We start from the raw sequence: 21947 nt of genomic DNA on the forward strand, positions 1-21947 counted from the left end.
GAAATCTATTTCACCAGAAAGCAATTAGCGAAGCCAAATATTTATTTGGATTTTCACCTTCAAATCTGAGGTTACCCAGTAGATTACCTGTACCACCAGGCACACATTACCTTTGTGTGTTTATTTATATAAATCTATTAATAAAACTTACCTTTAAATCTTTATATTATAATGTAACTATTTAAAACAAATAATCTAAACTGCTGCTTTTCAAGCATTAGCTCTGTTTTGGAATGTTCCAAAGCAATCTTCTGGAGAATGAACCTTAAAGTTTATTTTTTTAAAATAGGCAAAATAAGCTGGGTGCGGTGGCTCACATCTGCAATCCCAGCAATTGGGAGGCCGAGGCGGGTGGATCACCTGAGGTCAGGAGTTTGAGACCTGGCTGGCCAACATGGTGAAACACCGTCTCTACTAAAAATACAAAAAATTAGCCAGGTGTGGTGGCACATGCCTGTAATGCCCCAGCTACTCGACTCGGGAGGCAGAGGCAGGAGAATCACTTGAACCTGGGAGGCAGAGGTTTCAATGAGCCAAGATCACGCCACTGCACCTCCAGCCTGGGTGACAAAGACTCCATCTCAAAAAAAAAAAAAAAAAGTAGACAAAATAAAGAGGGGAAAAATTTTTTATAAGTATAAGGCTGTAGGAAAAGATCTTCCAGTGCTATGTAATCTGGCAGTTTAGAACTCCTGCTAGATAGAAACAAAGACTCGAGAGGAAGGGCATCAGTAAACAAGGTAGCAAATACTAGAGACTGACTCAGGCATCAGGGAGAAAATGAATGATTTAACACAAAACAGAAAATATTTCCCATTCAACAAATAGGATTCCCTTTCTGAATCCTAGCAACTAAAGAGAAATAAAGATATAAATAAGCAGTGCAACTAAATGGGCTTACAGAGCCAGCCATTTTTAATTAGCAGCTGCTTGAACATACATCACTACTTATGAGAGGTCATCTGAGTACAGTACTAAATAAATACTACTCAAAATAACCCCAAGAAATCAAGGGACAAATCTCATCGAATCAACTGTGCTAACAGGAGAAATTAGTATAAGGCGCTGGAGTTTATGTTATTGACTTTTAAAGCCCAGGTCATACTGGACAACTGCTAAAGATTCAGTGGGTTCTCCCTACGGGCTCTGAATGTTTACAGCACCATCAATAAGAAGTACATATAATAACTAGAAACAATACAATTTGTTTAAATTTATATTTTAAGTTTACTAATCCTATACATTTTCTACCTGAGAACTTTAAAGAAACTAAAATAATGTTAATTCATGATAATTTTAAAATCCTTAGGTATTTTGTACAAAAAAAGTGCTTTATAAATAATGTCAAATAAACAAAATGAAAACAACAGAAATAGCTACATTTCATGACTAAACCATCACAGGTTGATTGATTAGCTCAGTGATTTACACTAGAATCTTCATTATGTCAATTCTCAAAAACATTTAGTGATAGACTAGAAGCTGGCTTGCTCTTTGCTAACAAGACTAAGATGAGATAATCTACAAAGCATGAAAAAAATAATCATCAAATTTGGCATGTATTCTTTTAGTGCTAAGGATATTCATTAAAACTCAGTTGAAGGTTGCCTATCAGTCTATTTTCATTCACTGTTATATCTTACATACCTCTTCATCTAACAAACTACCTATGATTTAAGAAGGAAAAGATGGTAGGTAGGTAGGTAGGTAGGTAGGTAGACAGGTAGACAGACAGACGGATGGATGGACAGACAACACAGACAGACAATAGATAAGTGGATGGAATGTATATATGCCAAGTGATAATTTAGAAAAGTTCTTAAAACTATGCATAGAATCAAGCATATACTACCATACATGTGACTTAATCGGGGGCAGATCAGGCATGGTGGTCAGGAACAGAATATGTTCACCGTAAACAATCTGTCAGCAGTAATGTCTAATGTTCTAAATTAGGCTTGTATCCCATACAGGTCTGATTTAGTTGCTCTACTCACTAAATACAGTGTAAATAAGCCCAAGCAGCATTTTTCTATCAAAATAGCAAGATTTTAGATAAGTTCTCTAATTATAACTATACATCAAAGAATAGAGGAACTTAGCTGCACTCCACTCTGCCTCCTACCTCAAATGAATTAAATAAATTATAACAATCTGTTCAGTACATTTACAAGAGACATTAAAAGGAAGGAGATCAGTGAAAAAGGTTTTCTTTTACTCACCTGTAACCCTCTCCTTCTCAGAATACTGGAATCATCCATAATAGATATCAGACAAAAAAAAGCCACTCCCCAGACAGTCAACTACTAGTGCCTACTTACTGCTGGATAAAGAGGCAAACAATCCTTTCAGCACACCACTAACCCACTGTTCCACTAAACCAGTTATCCCTCTGTCCAGCGTAAGTATACAATCACTGCCTCATATCAGAATCACGTCTTTCTTCACAGAAGTATAGATACATCTCATCTGAAGCACTGCCAAATAGCGGAAAGACTTCATATTTGTTTTCATTTTCCATGCATACCCCTTTGGTTGAAATTATTTGAAGTACTAAGAAAAGAACAAAAGGTTCCGGGGGAAAAATTCCAATCTTTGATATCCTGACTTTGCTGCTTATTAAAAAGGTTTAGCAAACAAAACAAGAGTCTCCACCTACAGCTACTAAGCTTATAAAATCCATGTCACGTTTTCCTTTCCAGAAACAAAACCACTCCACATACGTTTTTAAAAAGATGACAATTCTTCAGAAATACAAAGAAAAACATACGATTCTGATGCCTGTATTTTAGACTCAAAATGATATAAAACCAGTTATTGTTTTGACTAAGTCGGCAAAATTCCTTTCATCCTTTGTACAGACAAAGCAAATGTCAGATTCTTTCGATACTGTCAGGGGCTCTTTTGTTTCTTTATCGCTAGACTCACTGGTCTTCACTTCTTGGACAGTAACGAAAGCCTCTTTCTTCAGGAGCTAGATCATTGCTAAGGTCGGTTTCCCTGCTCTTTTATGTGCAGGAGGGGGCTAGTCCACGTGTTGTGAGTTCTGAGCATGGACAAATTCATTCAGCTATTCATCACTTACAGTGCTGTCACAGGAAACGCTCCCCATTCCCCCAGACTTCTAAAAGGGCACAGCATGAAAAAGTCTCATTTTATCCAAGCTTTAATGATCTCAAGAATTGTTTCTTTGGTTACTGGCTGCCATTTTTAAAGTAGAACTTCAGCCAAGTTTAAAGATGCTTCTGTTTCTTAATTCATGGCTCAAAATACATAATCTTTTAGATTTTAAGAGTGAAAGATTGTTCTCATGATATGATTCTGTTCCTTACACACTCCATAAGCAACGTTTAAACTTTCCAACTTTATGGTAATTGTCAGAATCTTAGTAAACACAAAGGAAAGTTGCTGATCTTTCTAACAAGTCACACACACAAAATTGTTAGTGAAGGCAGCATTATATTTTTAGGAAGTGAGTTTAACACATTAAATTCTATCATTTTTTCCAAACTATAAGACATGCTACAATAATTACTCTCCAACAAAATTCAGGAGACATGAATCCAAATTCCCTAATTTGACAGATAAAGGTATGTATAAAGCACATAATCAGCCAGTTATACTACCTAAGGTGTAAATATAGCAATAACTAAAGGCCAGATTCAGTCTGCACCCAAAAAGGAAGAAAAGCAGTCCCTCCTATAATTATGACAGCTGCAACCAACAGTCTAGGGCTTGAAGGAAAGTCTATTTACAAGATCATTTTCTGGTCGTTTTACAACTGAATATAGTCACAAGAAATTGCCACACTGCTGAAAATAGCACAAAAAACAGGATACATGTCCCTTTCATTCAGCAGAAATCTTCTAATCCTTAGCATAACCAGTGTGGTCTTTCATTGTGAGAGCTAATAAATCCACATCTCCACGGATTCCTTCTCCCATCTGCTGCTTTGAATAACTAACGGCTGGATTATGTCTATGGGGAAAACAAACACAAGACCTGAACAGACAGCTGATTTGCATAGGGTATGCTGTACACTGTATGAGTGTCTGCAAAGTCATAGGCCTTTAAAGTCATAGAACTCCTCTATCAAAATAGGTTTAACTAGCTAAAACATATGTATCAGCAGAGAGGAAGTAGGAGTGGCTTCTAATTTATTCAACCCGATAATCAGTAAAAATATTAAAAAGATGCATTCTGAGAAGCTATTCAGACAAAAGATTCAAAATTCAAACTCTTTATTCATTTACTAATTCAAGAACCATTTATTTTGCCAACCACTGAGATAGGGATGAGGAAAGATTACCAAAATCAACATTAACCATAAACTAATAATCCTATTCTAGAAGAGCTAAAATCCAATGGGGAAGCCAAATACAAACAAGTAATTATGACACATGAGAAGTGTGCTAAAAGGTATGACAAAGTGCTATGGGAGTGTCAAAGAAGGCTCAATTCATTATAGTGGAAAGCCTACAAAAAGGCTTCAAGTGGAAGTGCCATTTGGCCACTAAAACTAACGTTATGGGATTATCAACCTTTCGCCAAGACAGGTTTCCTTTCCCAAAACGTTGTACACAGCTTAAAAATCTTCAACCTGGCCAGGTGCAGTGGCTCACCCAGCACTTTGGGAGGCCGAGGCAGGTGGATCATCTGAGGTCAGGAGTTCGAGACCAGCCTGGCCAACAAGGCGAAACCGTGTTTCTACTAAAAATACAAAAATTAGCCAGGTATGATGGCAGGCACCTGTAATCCCAACTACTTGGGAGGCTGAGGCAGGAAAATCATTCAAACCCAAGAGGCAGAGGTTGCAGAGCTGAGATCGTGCCACTGCACTCCAGCCACTCAAGGTTAAAAAAAAAAAAAAATCTTCAGTCCTCACTATCTAAAAAATTAAGTAAAAAGCGTCTCCCCTTGGCATTCAAGACACCCCATATCATGGAAACAACAGATTTTATCTTCAGTAGTACCTTATTGTAACTTAACCTTCCAATTGGAAAGAACAAGGCACAGTTTCCTGAACATACCCCATCTTTCCCCACCTCAAATCCTTTGTGGATAAACAAGAATACAACCATCTACCTTATAAGGTTGTTGAAAGGAATCATTTATGAAACATGTATGAATGATTCACAACTTTTTTCAGTATCTCTCACAGAGTAGTGTGTAACCTGCTCAAAATTTCCTGCCATAACCTGGTTTCCTTAAAGCCTGTTTGGTTCTCAAAATTTATGCAAATTTTGCATTCTTCTCTGTAAGATAATAAACCTTTATTTGTTTATGTTACAGTAATATTTGTAGTAACTGATTAAACTGTAGGAAACAGAAGAAGAGTAACCAGAGAGGTGGAAGGAAATCAAGACTGCAAATGCTATTAAAGAAGCCAAGAAAAGATAGTCAGGGACTGCTGAACAAATGCTGCCTGGAGGCCCATCATTAAAGAATGTCATCCAATTGAACTGACTTGAAGTCAACTGGTACCCTTTGTAGGAACAGTTTCAGGAGTGGAGGAGTGGTAGGAGCAAAAGCCCAACTCCAGTGAGTAGGAGATGAGGAAATAAAGACGGTGAATCTAGACAACTCTTCCAGTTTGCATTTAACTCTCCATACTCTCTGCAGCCAAAGTTCTCAAAAAAAAGTTATTCTTGAAAAGGAAGGGAGGGGATCGAGAGCATAAACAGTGATAGAAGGAATATTTCTTCCACAATAAAAGATGAAAAGGAAGGGAGGGGATTGAGAGCATAAACAGTGATAGAAGGAATATTTCTTCCACCACAACAGATGAAAAGGAAAAAGCAGGTACAGGTAACAAAATATTTGTAACTTTAGTGGTAAAGAAGCTAAAGAAGCTTCCACATTATAGCTATTTTCTCCATGAAATAAAAAGGAAATCAGCAGAGCAAGGAAATTCCAAATTTGAGATGAGTTAAAAAAAAAAATTGAGAGATAATACAGAGAACAAGAAAATACGCTGAACAAAAAGTAGAATTGGTAAGCAGCGTTAAGGACTGACCTACATCATTCATCATCATTTTACAGGCCCACCAATCTGCTCCGTTGTGTGGCTTTCTTCAGTAGACTACAGTAATGCAAAGGCAAAGTTTTACTAAACAGCTTTACCAGATAAATTGACCAAAAATGGGGCAAACAATTTATGACATGGAATAGAGAGAGTAACAATGGAATCTAAGCTAAAAGAGGAGGAAAGTAAAGACGAAAAGACAGGAAGAAAAGATTTAATAGAGGTGCTGGTAAGTCTGAGAACTGGTATACTTTAAGAATAATTAAATGAGGAAGCTAAAAAAATTATCAGGTTGTAGTGAGGAGGTTACCTTGAGTTACGATTTTAGTGAAGGAACATTTCAGAGGTATGACAAGGCAGAGAGCTAAGTGGACTAGAAATGATAATGAGGTCAACAACTATGCCAGGATATTATTGGATGGATTCATCTACATGGTTGCTGAAAATAACAAAGATAATAGCAGGAGTTGAGAGGAGTAGTAAGATTTTTTTTTTTTTGGAGACGGAGTTTCGCTCTTGTCGCCCAGGCTGCAGTGCAATGGCATGATCTCGGCTCACTACAACCTCTGCCTCCCAGGTTCAAGTGATTCTCCTGCCTCAGCCTCCTGAGTAGCTGGGATTACAGGCACCCGCCACTACGCTTGGCTAATTTTTGTATTTTTAGTAGAGATGGGGTTTCACCATGTTGGCCAGGCTGGTCTCAAACTTCTGACCTCAGGTGATCTGCCTGCCTTGGCCTCCCAAAGTGCTGGGATTACAGGCATCAGCCACTGCGCCCGGCCAAGAGTAGTAAGATGTATACTTGATTATAGAATCTAACATGAAACAGGAAGAATAATTAAGTTGGTAAACAGCAGCCAGGAAGGGAAGGACTGCCAAGAAAAATTACCCTAATGGGTCATATATGTATTGATTCTTGCTTCACATAAATTTTTTTTTTTTTTTTTTTGAGACAGATTCTCACTCTGTCACCCAGGCTGGAGTGCAGTGGCATGATCTTGGCTCACTCCAACCTCCGTCTCCCAGGTTCAAGTGATTCTCCTGCCTCAGCCTCCCGAGTAGCTGGGATTACAGGTGCCCGCCACCACTCCTGGCTAATTTGTGTGTGTGTGTGTGTATTTTTAGTAGAGACAGGGGTTTACCATGTTGGCCACGCTTGTCACAAACTCCTGGCCTCAAGTAATCTGCCCATCTCAGCAACCCGCCACCTCAGGATTACAGGCATGAGCCACCCCGCCCAGCCCAGATAAATTTTTATCAAAGTGGATATGCTAATTTACCTCAAATCCCCTATTTTACAACTGGAGAAATTAAGACTCAGGAAGGAGACGTAACCTGCTCAGAAACAGTGTAGTAGAAACTTGAACCCATGCTTCCGACTAGAACATTCAGCTTTATTCAGCTTCAACTAAAAAGAACAGAAAGAGCAGGGTTTCTTGTCCAAGAACAGATGAATAAAACATTTTCATCATCTTCTCTACTATGTTATTAGTATTGAGAGGACTATCAGCCAATGACTAGATAAAAAGTCAAACACCTTGCAGAAATAAAAGTAAATACATAAATTCTCAGAATAGGCTGCATCTAAACATTTCCTCAACATAAATTATCCTTTTATTTATCAGTAAGTGAATAAAATATAACTAACCCCATGTGGAAAGCTATAAGGTTCTTTACATGGTAAGCAAGCCAAGATAAGCACAATGAAAAAATTAACTTTAGGCCTCCCTGATCAGCTCATCTTGATTTTCTCCCTCTCATGTTGTGTCTGGCCACATCAAATTATGAGTACTTCTCTTGCATGCACCACTTTGTTTCACTGCTTCATATCTTGGCACACGTTCCCACCTACTGGAGAGGTTCCCTACTTCAGCTCTTACCTAGTAAACTCCTATTCATTCTTCAAAACCCAGCTCAAGGGCCAGGCGTGGTGGCTCATGCCTGTAATCCCAGCACTTTGGGAAGCAAAGGCTGGCGGATCACTTGAGGCCAGGAGTTTGAGACTAGCCTGGCCAACATGGTGAAACCACATCTCTATTAAAAATACAACAATTAGCTGGGTGTGATGGCGCTTTTTGTGCCTGTAGTCCCAGCTACTCATCAGGCTGAGACAGCTGAATCACTTGAACCCAGGAGGCGGAGGTTGCAGTGAGCCGAGATACCAATGACTTTCTTCACAGAATTGGAAAAAACTACCTTAAAGTTCATATGGAACCAAAAAAGGGCCCGCATTGCCAAGATAATCCTAAGCCAAAAGAACAAAGCTGGAGGCATTATGCTACCTGACTTCAAACTATACTACAAGGCTACAGTAACCAAAACAGTATGGTACTGGTACCAAAACAGAGATATAGACCAATGGAACAGAACAGAGCCCTCATAAATAATACCACACATCTACAACCATCTGATCTTTGACAAACATGACAAAAACAATGGGGAAAGGATTCCCTATTTAATAAATGGTGCTGGGAAAACTGGCTAGCCATATGTAGAAAGCTGAAATTGGATCCCTTCCTTACACCTTATACAAAAATTAATTCAAGATGGATTGAAGACTTAAATGTTAGACCTAAAACCATAAAAACCCTAGAAGAAAACCTAGGCAATACCATTCAGGACATAGGCATGGGCAAGGACTTCATGTCTAAAACACCAAAAGCAATGGCAACAAAAGCCAAAATTTACAAATGGGATCTAATTAAACTAAAGAGCTTCTGCACAGCAAAAGAAACTACCATCAGAGTGAACAGGCAACGTACAGAATGGGAGAAAATTTTTGCAATCTACTCATCTGACGTAGGGCTAATATCCAGAATCTACAAAGAACTCAAACAAATTTACAAGAAAAAAACAAACAACCCCATCACAAAGTGGGCAAAGGATATGAACAGACACTTCTCAAAAGAAGACATTTATGCAGCCAACAGACACATGAAAAAATGCTCATCATCACTGGCCATCAGAGAAATGCAAATCAAAACCACAATGAGATACCATCTCATTTCAGTTAGAATGGCAATCATTAAAAAGTCAGGAAACAACAGGTGCTGGAGAGGATGTGGAGAAATAGGAACACTTTTACACTGTTGGTGGGACTGTAAACTAGTTCAACCATTGTGGAAGACAGTGTGGCAATTCCTCAAGGATCTAGAACTAGAAATACCATTTGACCCAGTAATCCCATTACTGGGTATATACCCAAAGGATTACAAATCATGCTGCTACAAAGACACATACACACGTATGTTTATTGCGGCACTATTCACAATAGCAAAGACTTGGAACCAACCCAAATGTCCATCAATGATAGACTGAATTAAGAAAATGTGGCACATATACACCATGGAATACTATGCAGCCATAAAAAAGGATATGTTCATGTCCTTTGTAGGGACATGGATGAAGCTGGAAACCATCATTCTTAGCAAACTATCGCAAGGACAAAAAAAAAAAAACACCGCATGTTCTCATTCATAGGTAGGAAATGAACAATGAGAACACTTGGACACAGGAAGGGGAACATCACACACTGGGGCCTGTCATGGAGTGGGGGGAGGGGGGAGGGATAGCATTAGGAGATATACCTAATGTAAATGACAAGTTAATGGGTGCAGCACACCAACATGGCACATGTATACATATGTAACAAACCTGCACATTGTGCACATGTACCCTAGAACTTAAAGTATAAAAAAAAGAACTAACTTTAGTTACAAAATCCAAGTCCTGCAGCAGTCTCAGAGACTCATCAGGCCCATCACAGTGGTGCCCCATCCAGCACAAAGCACAGAACCTGGAAACTTTACAGTCTGTGGTAGCTTCTCAACAAAGGATTCTTTTTCATTTGTTGCTTAAACAGAGAGTCAATCAATCAAGTAAAATTCCTTCCAAATAGAAAGGCCTTTTTATAGAGGACAAATGCTCCTCAGGGTAAAAGGACAATCACTTTCCTGCTATTCCATAGGGATAATATTTTATCATTCACATAGGCTTATGATTAAGATTCCTCATTCCAAGATCCTAGAAATCACTCTTTTCAAAGTAATCTTCCTTTCATTGATTTACAAATTAAGTATTCTCTATGTACCAGATGATATCATGGGCCTAGCTATACAACTGTTAATAGAAATAGATAAAAATCCCTGACCTCTTAAAGCTTACATTCAAGTGGATGTAGACAGGCATTAAACAAAAAATGAATACATAAAATATACAGTATGTTAGAAGATAATAAATGCAATGAAGAAAAATAAAACAGGGAAGGATTAGGGGTTTGGGAGAATATTTTCATGCAAATTTGACATTTGAGATACTGAACATATTGATGAAAAAGCTATGCTAATATTAAGGCAATATGAACACTTAAACAAGTACTAATTCCCTTGCTAAAGTATTATTTAAAAATAACTAGCTTAAGTCTACTCCCTACATATGATGCACATCTCCTCCCCAGCTCAGCCCAGCCCACTACCCTCATGACATATACATTCAAGCATACTCACATAAAAAAAAAAACAGATCTAAAGGATAACTTCTCCCCACGTATATACAAAACATGGTTCCATGATTCTTTTTTGTTTGTTTTGCTCTTCCTCGGTATAATTGCTCATTTATTTTACTGTGCCCTGTAATTTAGAATTCTCCTAACTTAAAACCAATTAGATAATGGTATCTTTTCAAAAGACAGAACGTTTTTTTAACATACAGAAGCAAGCCAAACCAAACGACATGTAACACTCAAAGAATAAAGTGTCTTGTTAGTAAAACATGAAACTTACAAGGCATGCAAGTAAACAAAAATAAACAAAAATGTTTGATGTCAAAATCACATGTGCAACTGCGTGTGTGACTGCAAATAGTCTCACATTTGTCATTTCAACCTGAGTTACGCTATACCTTGTCTGAAAAGGTTTTCCCTAGACTTCTTATATGAGAAGAAGCCACATATTAGTTCCATTTATTTATTTAAATATTTGCTCAACAAACAATTGTAACTATTATTATTTTTAGATACGGGATATTGCTAGGTTGCCCAGGCTGGTCTTGAACTCCTGGCCTCAAGCAATCCTCCCACCTCAGCCTCCCAAAGCACTGGATTACAGATGTGAGCCACCCATGCCTGGCCTCAAACATTAATTACAAGTTTGCTGTGTACCAAGCCCTGTATCTTCAGAACTGTCTTCTTCAAGAAGCTCACACTCAAGGGAGGCAAATAAATAAAAATTATATTGCACTGTGTACACACTCAGGACAGAGCTTTTCCTGCCTTCAGCATATTCAAGATCAATATTCAAGATCAATCCAAGTTAAACTTCTGAAGCCCAAGAGAAGCCGAAGATCTGAAACTGTAATGATAAGGTGAGTAAAACTAGCATTTGCTAGTCCCAAATTAGGCTCCTCAAGTCAGCACTACCAGAATAAAAATTCAGTGTTTAATTAAATCCTAGCCAGAGCAATAAAGAAAGAAAATGATAGAAAAGGAATATATAGATTGGAAAAAATAAAACTGTCCTATTTGAAGATGACATGATTGCCTATGTAGAAAAGCTCAATCTACAAGAAAAACTCCTAAATGAGTTCAGCAAACTCACCGGATACAAGATCGGCACACGAAAACCAACCATATTTCTATATACTAGTAGCAACATACATGTAAAAACTAAAATTTAAAATACAACATCATTTAAAGTTGCAAAAAAAAAAGTTTCATCTCATTTCTTTTTTCTATCTGACCTCTTAAATTTCAACCCCACTTGAAATAAATTACCAGCGCTGAGGGACTGAGACTGTTCCTGGCAAGCAGCATGAAAATACAAAAAGATAAAATACTTAGAGACAGAAATGCAGCAAAACATATACAAGATATGTATGCTAAAAATTACAACATGCTGATGAAAAGAATTAAAAATCTACATAAATGGAGAGACACACTATTTTCATGGGTCAGAAGAATCAAATAGAAAAAAAAAGCCATTTCTCCTCAAAACTTATTGTGATATCGTGATTTATAATAAAAATATATATTTTTTGGTCTTCATCCTAGTTCTTGACACAGAGCTCCCAATCCATTAGAATTTGTTGGGTGATAGACATGCCTTCTGTTCTAACAAAGGGAATGTTAACTGGGCTCCTGTATGGAGGCTGTGCACCAGAAAGACCAAGCCATGATTAGAAAATTGGAACTTTCCACCTCACCCTCCAATCCTCTGGGAAGGGGATCATGCCTATGTGATAAAGCTGCCATGAAAATCAGTGAAGTACAGGGTTCAGAGAGCTTCCAGGATCCTGACCACATGCAGGTACCTGGAGGATAGTGAGCCCAGAGCGGGTGAAGCTCCACACTCCTTCCCACCTGCCTCATCCTATGTGCTTCTCCACCTGGTGGTTCATCTGTATCCAATTTATAGCTGGTCAGTCAAAAGAACAGGTAAAACCAGCTAGGACTGAAACTGGATCTAAAGTAGGGGCAATCTTATGGGACAGGGCCTTAGCCTATGGGATCTGATGCTTATTCCAGGCATGCAGTATAGGAGTTGAGTTAAATTATAAGACACCCAGCTTCTGTCTGCTGTTTGGTGTACAGGGAAAAAAAACCCATAAATGTGGTGTCAGAAGGGTCCTGTGTTGTGGTGAGTTTGAGAGTAGGTAAAAGTTTAGTTTTTCCTTTATCTCATATTTCTTTATAGGTTTAATGTAATTCCTATCAAAATCCCAGCAAGACTTTTTGTAGATATAAAAAAGCTTATTCTCAAATTTAAGTAGAAAGAAAAAAAATCACTAAAACCATTTTGAAATAGAACAGTAAGTGTAAGGAATCACTCTACCCAATGTTAAGACTTACTATATAGCAGCAGTAATCAAAACATTGTGGTAATGGCAGAAGGAGAGTCCCATAAGTGAACTGAACAGAAAAGAGAACCCAGAAATAAACCACACAAATATGTCCAATTTTTTTTTTTTTGAGACAGAGGGTCACTCTGTCACCCAGGCTGCAGTACAGTGGTACGATCTCAGCTCACTGCAACCTCTGCCTCCCGGGTTCAAGTGATTCTCCTGCCTCAGCCTCCCGAGTAGATGAGATTACAGGCATGAACCATCACTCCTGGCTAATTTTTATATTTTTAGTAGATAGGGTTTTGCCATGTTGGCCAGGCTGGTCTCGAACTCCTGACCTCAGGTGATCTGCCCACCTTAGCCTCCCAAAGTGCTGAGATTACAGGCATGAGCCACTGTGCCCGGCCTGAATATGTCCAACTGATTTTTGGCAAAAGTGGAAAAGCAATTCAATGCAGAAAGGACACACTTTTCAATAACTTATACTAGAACAACTGGACATCCATGAACTAAATAAAAAAATAAGCTTAACCTACAACTCACACTATACACAAAAATTACTTCAAAATTGATCATGAGTTAAATGTAAAAAATAAAACTGTAAATTTTTATAAGAACACATAGGAGAAAATCTTCAGAACCTAGGAATAGGTGAAAAGTTCTTAGACATGACACCAAGAACACAATCTGAACTTCATCAAAATTAAAGACATTTTTCAACCTAAGAAAGCTGATTGAAAAAAAAAAGAGATTGTACACATAAAGGTAGTATAAAAAATTTTTCTTTTAAGAAACAGAAAAACAATTTTAGGATGGGCACAGTGGCTCACGCCTGTAATCCCACCACTTTGGGAGGCCGGGGTGGGTGGATCACTTGAGGTCAGGAGTTCAATACCAGCCTGGTCAACATGGTAAAAACCTGTCTCTACTAAAAATACAAAAATTACACAGGCGTGATGGTACACACCTGTAATCCCAACTACTCAGGAGGCTGGGCAGGAGAATCACTTGAACCCAGGAGGTAGAGGTTGCCGTGAGCCGAGATCGAGCCACTGCACTATGGCCTAGGTGACAGAGACTCTGACTCAAAAAAACAATAATAATTTTTAAAAAATTAATAAATGTGTTATGCAAAACACTCTGTTAAAAAGAATAAAAAAGTTATTTGCAAACCACATATCCAACAAGGAATTTATATTTAGAATACATACAAAACTTTTAAAAGTTTATAGTTTTAGGGCATGGGGCTCACATCTGTAATCCCAGCATTTTGGGAGGCCAAGGCAGGTGGATCACCTGAGCTCAGGAGTTCGAGACCAGCCTGACCAACATGGTGAAACCCTGTCTCTACTAAAAATACAAAAATTAGTGAGCATGGTGGTAGGTGACTGTAATCCCAGCTACTCGGGAGGATGAGGTATGAGAATCACTTTAACCCGGGAGACAGAGGTCGCAGTGACCCAAGATCATGCCACTGCACTCCAGCCTGGGTGACAGAGATACCATCTCAACAAAAAATAATTGTTTTTAATTTAAAAAAAAAGTAAATAGTTTTAAAAAAATCCATTGCCAGTGGTGCAGATTCAAAAAACAAACACATAAAATCTATCAACATGTGAGTAAATAACCAAGTGATGTGTGACCATACAATGGAATACTACACACAAAGAGGGAAAGAACTGAGTGGATACATGCAACAATTTAGACGGATCTCAAAAACATTATACTTACTGAAAAAAATCTCAAAAGGTTATATACTATATGGTTCCATTTATATAATATTCACATAAAGGCCAGGCATAGTGGCTCACCTTTTTAATTCCAACACTTTGGAAGGCTGAGGGAGGAGGATCACTTGAGCCCAGGAGTTCGAGACCAGTCTGGGCAACATAGCAAGACTCCATCTCTACAAATTTAAAAAAAAAAAAAAAATTAGCCAGGCATGGTGGCTTGTGCCTGTGATCCCAGCTACTCGGAAGGCTGAGGCAGGAGGATCACCTGAGACTGGGAGGTGGAGGCTGCAATGAGCCATGACTGCAAAACCGCACTCCAGCCTGGGGGACAGAGTGAGACCCTGTCTCAAAAGGAAATATAAATATAAATATAATTCACATAGAGAAGAACACATTAGTGGTTGCAAGAAGATAAAGACGGGGTGGGAGTGCAAATATAAAAGGGCAGCCCAAGCGAATTCCTTTGTAATGACAGCACGGTTCTGTATGTTGATTGTGGTGGTGGCCACTACACAAATCTATTCATGGGATGAGATTGCATGACTTGTACATACACACACAAACATATACAAGTGTATATAAAGACCAAATAAGGGCTATAATCTAGTTAATGATATTGTACAAATGTCATTTTCATGGTTTTAATATTGTATTATAGCTATATAAGATGACACTATTGGTGAAAGCTGGGTGAAGGGTTCATAGTACTCTGCACTATTTTTGCAACTTCCTATGCATCCATAAGTATTTTTTTAAAGGCTAAATAACTGAAAAAAAAGGCAATTCCTATATTTTCATTTTACTATCTCCCTATAAATGCATGTTACTTTATTCCCAAAATGCCCCAACACATCTCAGAAACGTTTCTGTTTGGAGCTTTTTGCCCTCTTTAAAAAACAGTCCATTAATTCTATTTGCCAGCAGCAATCTCAGTCCCTCAGCTCAGGTAATTCATTTCAAGTAGGGCTGAAAATTTTTTCTATTAGGTCAAGCAGAAAAAAGGAAGTTAGATAAATAGATGCAGAAAAAGCTTTCAATAAAATCCACCATCCCTTCATGATAAAAACCCTCAACAAACTAGGCATACAAGGAACATATCTCAAAATAAATAAAAGCCACCTATGACAAATCCACAGCCAACATCATGCTGAATGAGAAAAACTGGAAACATTCCTCTTGAGAACTGGAACAAGACAAGGATGTCTACTCTCCTGACTGCTGGTCAACAGAGCACTGGAAGTTCTAGCCACAGCAATCACACAAAGGAAAGAAAGAAAAGGCATCCAAACAGCAAAGAAGTCCAGCTATCTTTCTTTGCAGACAATATGATTTTATACCTGGAAAACCCTAAAGACTCCGCCAAAGGCTCCTGGAACTGATAAATGGCTTCCCAGTTTTAAGATACAAAATCAATGTACAAAAATCAGTAGCAATTCTATATACCAGTAACGTTCAAGCTGAGAGCCAAGTAAAGAATGCAGTCCCATTTACAATAGCTACAAAAAAAAGAAAAAGAAAAAGTACCTAAGAATACATCTAACCAAGGAGGTAAAAGATCTCAACAAGGAGAACTACAAACACTGCTAAAAGAAATCACAGGTGACACAAACAAAAGGAAAAAAATTTCATGCTCATGGATTAGAAGAATCAATACTGTTGAAACAGCCATACTGTCCAAATCAATCTACAGATTCAGCATAATTCTTATCAAACTACCAATGTCATTTTTCACAGAACTAGAAAGAACTATTCTAAAATTTACATGAAACCAAAAAAGAGCTCAAATAGCCAAAACAATCCTAAGCAAAAAGAACAAAGCTGCAGGGATTACATTACCCAGTTTCAGACTATACTATAAGGCTACAGTGTTTAAAAAAAAAAAAAAAAAAAGCATAGTACTGGTACAAAAGCAGACACATAGACCAATAGAACAGAATAGAGAACCCAGAAATAAAGCCACACACCTACAATCTTCTGATCTTTAGCAAAGTCAACAAAAATAAGCAATGGGGAGAGGACTCTATTCAATAAATAGTGCTGGGATAGCTGGCTAGGCACATGCAGAAGAATGAAACTGGAACCCTACCTTTCACCACATACAAAAATTAACTCAAGATGAATTAAAGATTTAAATGTAAGACCTCAAACTGTAAGAATCCTAGGGAAAAAACAAACAAACAAACTAGGAAACACCATTCCAGACACTGACCTTGGGAAACAATTTATGACTGAGTCCTCAAAAGCAATTGCAACAAAAACAAAAATTGTCAAGTGGGACCTAATTAGACTAAAGAGTTTCTGCACAGCAAAAGAAACAATCAGTAGAGTTAACAGCCTACAGAATGGGAGAAAATATTTGCAAACTATGCATCTGACAAAGGTCTAATATCTAGACTCTATAAAGAACTTAAACAATTAAACAAGCAAAAAACAACCCCATCACAAAATGGGCAAAAGACATGAACAGACACTTCTCAAAAGAAGACATACAGGCAGCCAACAAACATGAAAACATGTTCCGCACACTAACCATCCGAGAAATGCACATCAAAACCACAATGAGATACCATCTTATGCCAGTCAGAATAGCTATTATCAAAAAGCAAAAAAACAACAGATGCCGGCAAGACTGCAGATAAAAGGGAACACGTATACACTGTTGGTAGGAATGTAAATTAGTTCAGCACTCTGGAAAGTAGTTGGGAGACTTCTCAAAGAGCCTAAAACTGAACTACCATTCAACCCAGCAATCCTATTACTGGGTAAATATACAAAAGAAAACAAATCATTCTACCAAAAAGACACATGTACTCACATGTTAATCACAGCACTATTCACAATAGTAAAGACATGGGATCAACCTAGGTGCCCATCAACAGTGGACTAGATAAAGAAAATATGGGCGGGGCACAGTGGCTCACGCCTGTAATCCCAGCACTTTGGGAGGCTGAGGCAGGCAGATCACGACGTCAGGAGATCCAGACCATCCTGGCTAACATGGTGAAACCCCATCTCTACTAAAAATACAAAAAATTAGCTGGGTGTGGTGGCAGGCGCCTGTAGTCCCAGCTACTCCAGAGGCTGAGGCAGGAGAATGGTGTGAACCTGGGAGGCGGAGCTTGCAGTGAGCCTAGATCGCGCCACTGCACTCCAGCCTGGGTGACAGAGAGAGACTCCATCTCAAAAAAAAAAACAAAAAAAAGAAAAGAGGGGGTCCAGCTTTAATCTTCTGCATATGGCTAGCCAGTTATCCCAGTAACATTACTTGTTTTTGTCAGTTTTGTCACAGATCACATGGTCATAGGTGTGCAGCTTTATTTCTGCCGGAAATAAAGTTCCATTGATCTATGTGCCTTTTGTACTAGTAACATGCTGTTTTGGTTACTGTATCCCTGTAGTACAGTTTGAAGTTGGGTAACGTGAGGCCCCCAGTTTTGTTCTCTTTGCTTAGGACTGCCTTGGCTATTCAAGCTCTTTTTTGGTTCCATACGAATTTTAAAATCGTTTTTTCTAGTTCTGTGAAGAATGTTCTTGGTAGTTTGATAGGAATAGCATTGAATCTGTAAACTGCTTTAGGCAGTATGGTCATTTTAATGATATTGAGTCTTCCTATCCATGAGCATGGAGTGTTTTTTCATTTGTTTGTGTCTTCTCTGATTTCCTTGAGCAGTGTCTTCTAATTCTCATTGTAGAAATCTTGCACCTCCCTGGTTAGCAGTATTCCTAGGTATTGTATTCTTTTTGTGGTAATTGTGAATGGGATTGCCTTCCTGATTTGGCTCCCAGCTTGGCTGTTGTTGGTGGATAGGAATGCTAGTGGTTTTTTGTACGTTAATTTGGTGTCCTGAAACTTTGCTGAATTTGTTTATCAGTTGAAGGAGCTTTTGGGCCAAGATGATGGGGTTTTCTTCACATACAATCATGTCATCTACAAACAGGGATAATCTGACTTCCTCTCTTCCTACTTGAATGCCCTTTATTTCTTTCTCTTGCCTGATTACTCCGGCTATACCCTTAACTATTTTCATAAATCCTTCAAAGACTACCTGTGTCAGGGGTCACCAAAACCATCCCCAGGTTCCATGATCCTCCAGGAGTACTCACAGGACCCTGCATATAATCAGCATATGGAAAAGGTGCATGAGGCAAAGTCTGGAGGAAACCAAGCACAAGCTTCCCAGAGTTCGCTCCCAGTGAAGTCACATAAGACACGCTTATTTCTTCCAGCAACACCTGGTAACTATATCCATGAAATGTTGTCTACCAGGAAAGCTCACCAAAGACTCAGTGTCCAAAGTTTTTAATGGAGCTGCTCACACGGGCACCCTCTTGCCTACTACATACCAAAATTTCAGACTCCCAGAAGGTAAGTAAATGTTCAGCATAAATCACATTGTTTGCACAGTAAGTCACTCTTATCATTCAAGGAAATTTTTATCAGTGTAGGAAACTGTTTACCATTCAAGTTTCCAGATACCAGCCAAGGGTCGGCCTTCCGCACAAGCCTTTCTAAGGATAGTAGTCTCAGGACTGCTATATTAATGGTTTATTGTACACTACTACTATTTCTTAACATTCCTATCTCTTAAGGCCACCAGTCTACACATGCTGAAACCAGCCTTGTTCCCTATACATTCTATAGATAAGACATATTGCAAAAATGAAGAATGACAACTCAATGTTCTGGAGAAAATAAAGGAGAACATATGTTAAACTAGGAATAGGGTCTAGTAAATATTAGTTCTCTATTACAACTAAACTATCACTAGTAATTATATTGTCTATATGATAGAATGCACCAGTAGCACTGCTTTTCAATCTTTGCTCAGCACTGTAAATATACCAGTGCGAAGCAACACATGACAATAACAGCCTAATTAAAAGACTAGTACTGGCCGGGCATAGTGGCTCACACCCTTTGGGAAGTTGAGGTGGGGAGATGGCTTGAACCCAGGAGTTCGAGACCAGACTGGGCAATATGGCAAAATCTCATCTTAAAAAAAGAAAAAGGGAGGCCCCAGGGGGATTTGGCCCGGGTACTCCTGTGAGCTGCTGCTCTTGTGGTTGGTGAGACCGCCTGGGTCTAGAGTGCAGAGCTCCTCTGTGGCCGTGAGGACGTCACTATACCTAAAGCACCAAAGGGAAAAAGTGCAGGATGGGAAAAAAAGTCATTCATCCATATAGTAGAAAAGCAGCTCAAATTATGAGAGAGGCCCACAGATAAGAAAAAAAGGAAAAATTGAAGAATGAAAAGGCCTTGTGTTTCAATCTTATTCGTGAAAAACTGCAATGGTTTCAAAATCATCTTGATCCCCCCCCAAAAAAGATATTCAAACAAAGATGCTTGTGAACTAACTGAAAGGTACTTAAATTAAATTGATTTAGCAGTGAGTTGGAGCAGATTGAGTTACATAACAGTATCAGGGACAAGCAGGACAGGCAGCACTGTTTCCAGGACACCATCATCAAGCAGACGATGGAGCGGGAGGGACAGCAGTATAAAGGATGTGGCCTTGAGATTCCAGACATTCTAAATGCAAGTAATCTGAAAACATTTAGGGAATGGGACTTTGATCTGAAGAAATTGCCAAATATTAAAATGAGAAAAATCTGCGCTGATGATGCAATTCCCAAGAAGTGCAAGAGGAAAACTATTATAACTACAGACCAAGATTTAGTGGAATTGGAACTAAACGATGAATCAAATGACTCAGATGAGGAAATGACTGGATTAGCCTAATCATCTTCACTTGAATTCAAAATAAATAATTTGAGAGCTTCAAATTATATTCATTGATTATGGTACATAATCATCAAGATACAAGAATTTGATGTTGACATTCTCTTATATGATGAGAGTTTCATTTGCAGTTTCAAAAATGGTGTTATGAATTTTTTTTTTTTTTTAAGACGAAGTCTTGCACTGTCACCCGGGCTGGAGTGCAGTGGCATCATCTCGGCTCACTGCAACCTCTGCCTCCCAGGTTCAAGCAATTCTCCTGCCTCAGCCTCCCAGGTAGCTAGGATTACAGGTACCCCCCACCATGCCCAGCTAATTTGTTTTGTGTTTTTTTAGTTGAGACTGGGTTTCACCATGTTGGCCAGGCTGGTCTTGAACTTCTGACCTCGTGATTCACCTGCCTCGGACTCCCAAAGTGCTGGGATTACAGGTATGAGCCACCGCACCTGGCCTATGATATTTATTTTAAAATGAAGATTGCTTTTCATTTATACTAAGTTGCTAAAATAGATAGACGTGATCTGCAAAAGTTGTTTAATCTTTTTCATCTGAATTTCAGGCCGGGGGGAGCAATATAACTAAGGACAGAAAATGTTTTGATTTTCTTGTATATTTATGATCATCTAATTTCACATTTTGTGAAACGGACAGTAACCTGTTTCCTAAAAGATTCCTGTCACTACTTTTTGAGCTGTGATAACAGCAAAATTGTCTTTCAGTAATAATATCAAATTAATCCTTCTTTAAACATTAAACCTATTTTCTTTTTTTTTACAACATAAGGGAAAATGTGATAAAAAATTTGTATACACTGGTGGATTATAGATTATTATTTATCTTTTGAACCAGAGTTAAATGGTTAAAAAAAAAATCAGTGATGATTGTTATGTTGATCTCCCACAATTAATTTATCTTTTGAAACGGGATAAAGAGGCCGGGCACAGTGGCTCATGCCTGTAATCCCAGCACTTTGGGAGGCCGAGGCGGGCAGATCATGAGGTCAGGAGTTCGAGACCACCCTGGCTAACACAGTGAAACCCCGTCTCTACTAAAAATACAAAAAACTAGCCGGGCATGGTGGTGGGCACCTGTAGTCCCAGCTACTCATGAGGCTGAGGTGGGAAAATGGCGTGAACCCGGGAGGCAGAGCTTGCAGTGAGCCGAGATCGCACCGCTGCACTCCAGCCTGGGCGACAGAGTGAGACTCCGTCTCAAAAAAGGAAAAAGAGGATAAAGAATTTCAGTTTAGCTCCTTTTAATTGTATATTATTTTTTGCTTTTTTATTGTGAAAAGTGACAGGTTTTATTTGTGGAGAGAGAACTAAAGATTAGAGACCCAGTGATTTTAATTATGTTACTTTTTCTTCTAAGAGATAAATTAAATTGACATATAATTCAGCATTTTCAGCATCATGAAAAACATGAATGTTGTACAATGTTTTTCCTAAAAAACTTGTTAAATACAAGTATCCTTAATATGTTTTTAAAAGAGCACAATGGAGAAATTAGCTGAGCATGGTGGCGGGCGCCCGTGGTCCCGGCTACTCGGGAGGCTGAGGCAGGAGAATTGCTTGAACCCGGGAGATGGAGGTGCAGTGAGCCGAGATTGCAC

At 38.6% G+C, this 21947-nt stretch overlaps 1 protein-coding gene and 1 pseudogene across 4 annotated transcripts in view; one reads left to right on the forward strand and one right to left on the reverse strand.

The window, feature by feature from the left end:
- The window catches only part of MAST2 (microtubule associated serine/threonine kinase 2), a 238055-nt gene that overhangs the window by 170394 nt on the left and 45714 nt on the right, over positions 1-21947 (reverse strand). The gene's annotated exons all lie outside the window — the stretch shown is intronic.
- LOC103785154 (translation machinery-associated protein 16-like) lies at positions 6183-21414 on the forward strand (annotated as a pseudogene).

This window comes from Pan paniscus, chromosome 1, assembly GCF_029289425.2.
Source record: "Pan paniscus chromosome 1, NHGRI_mPanPan1-v2.0_pri, whole genome shotgun sequence".
Lineage (NCBI taxonomy): Eukaryota > Metazoa > Chordata > Mammalia > Primates > Hominidae > Pan > Pan paniscus.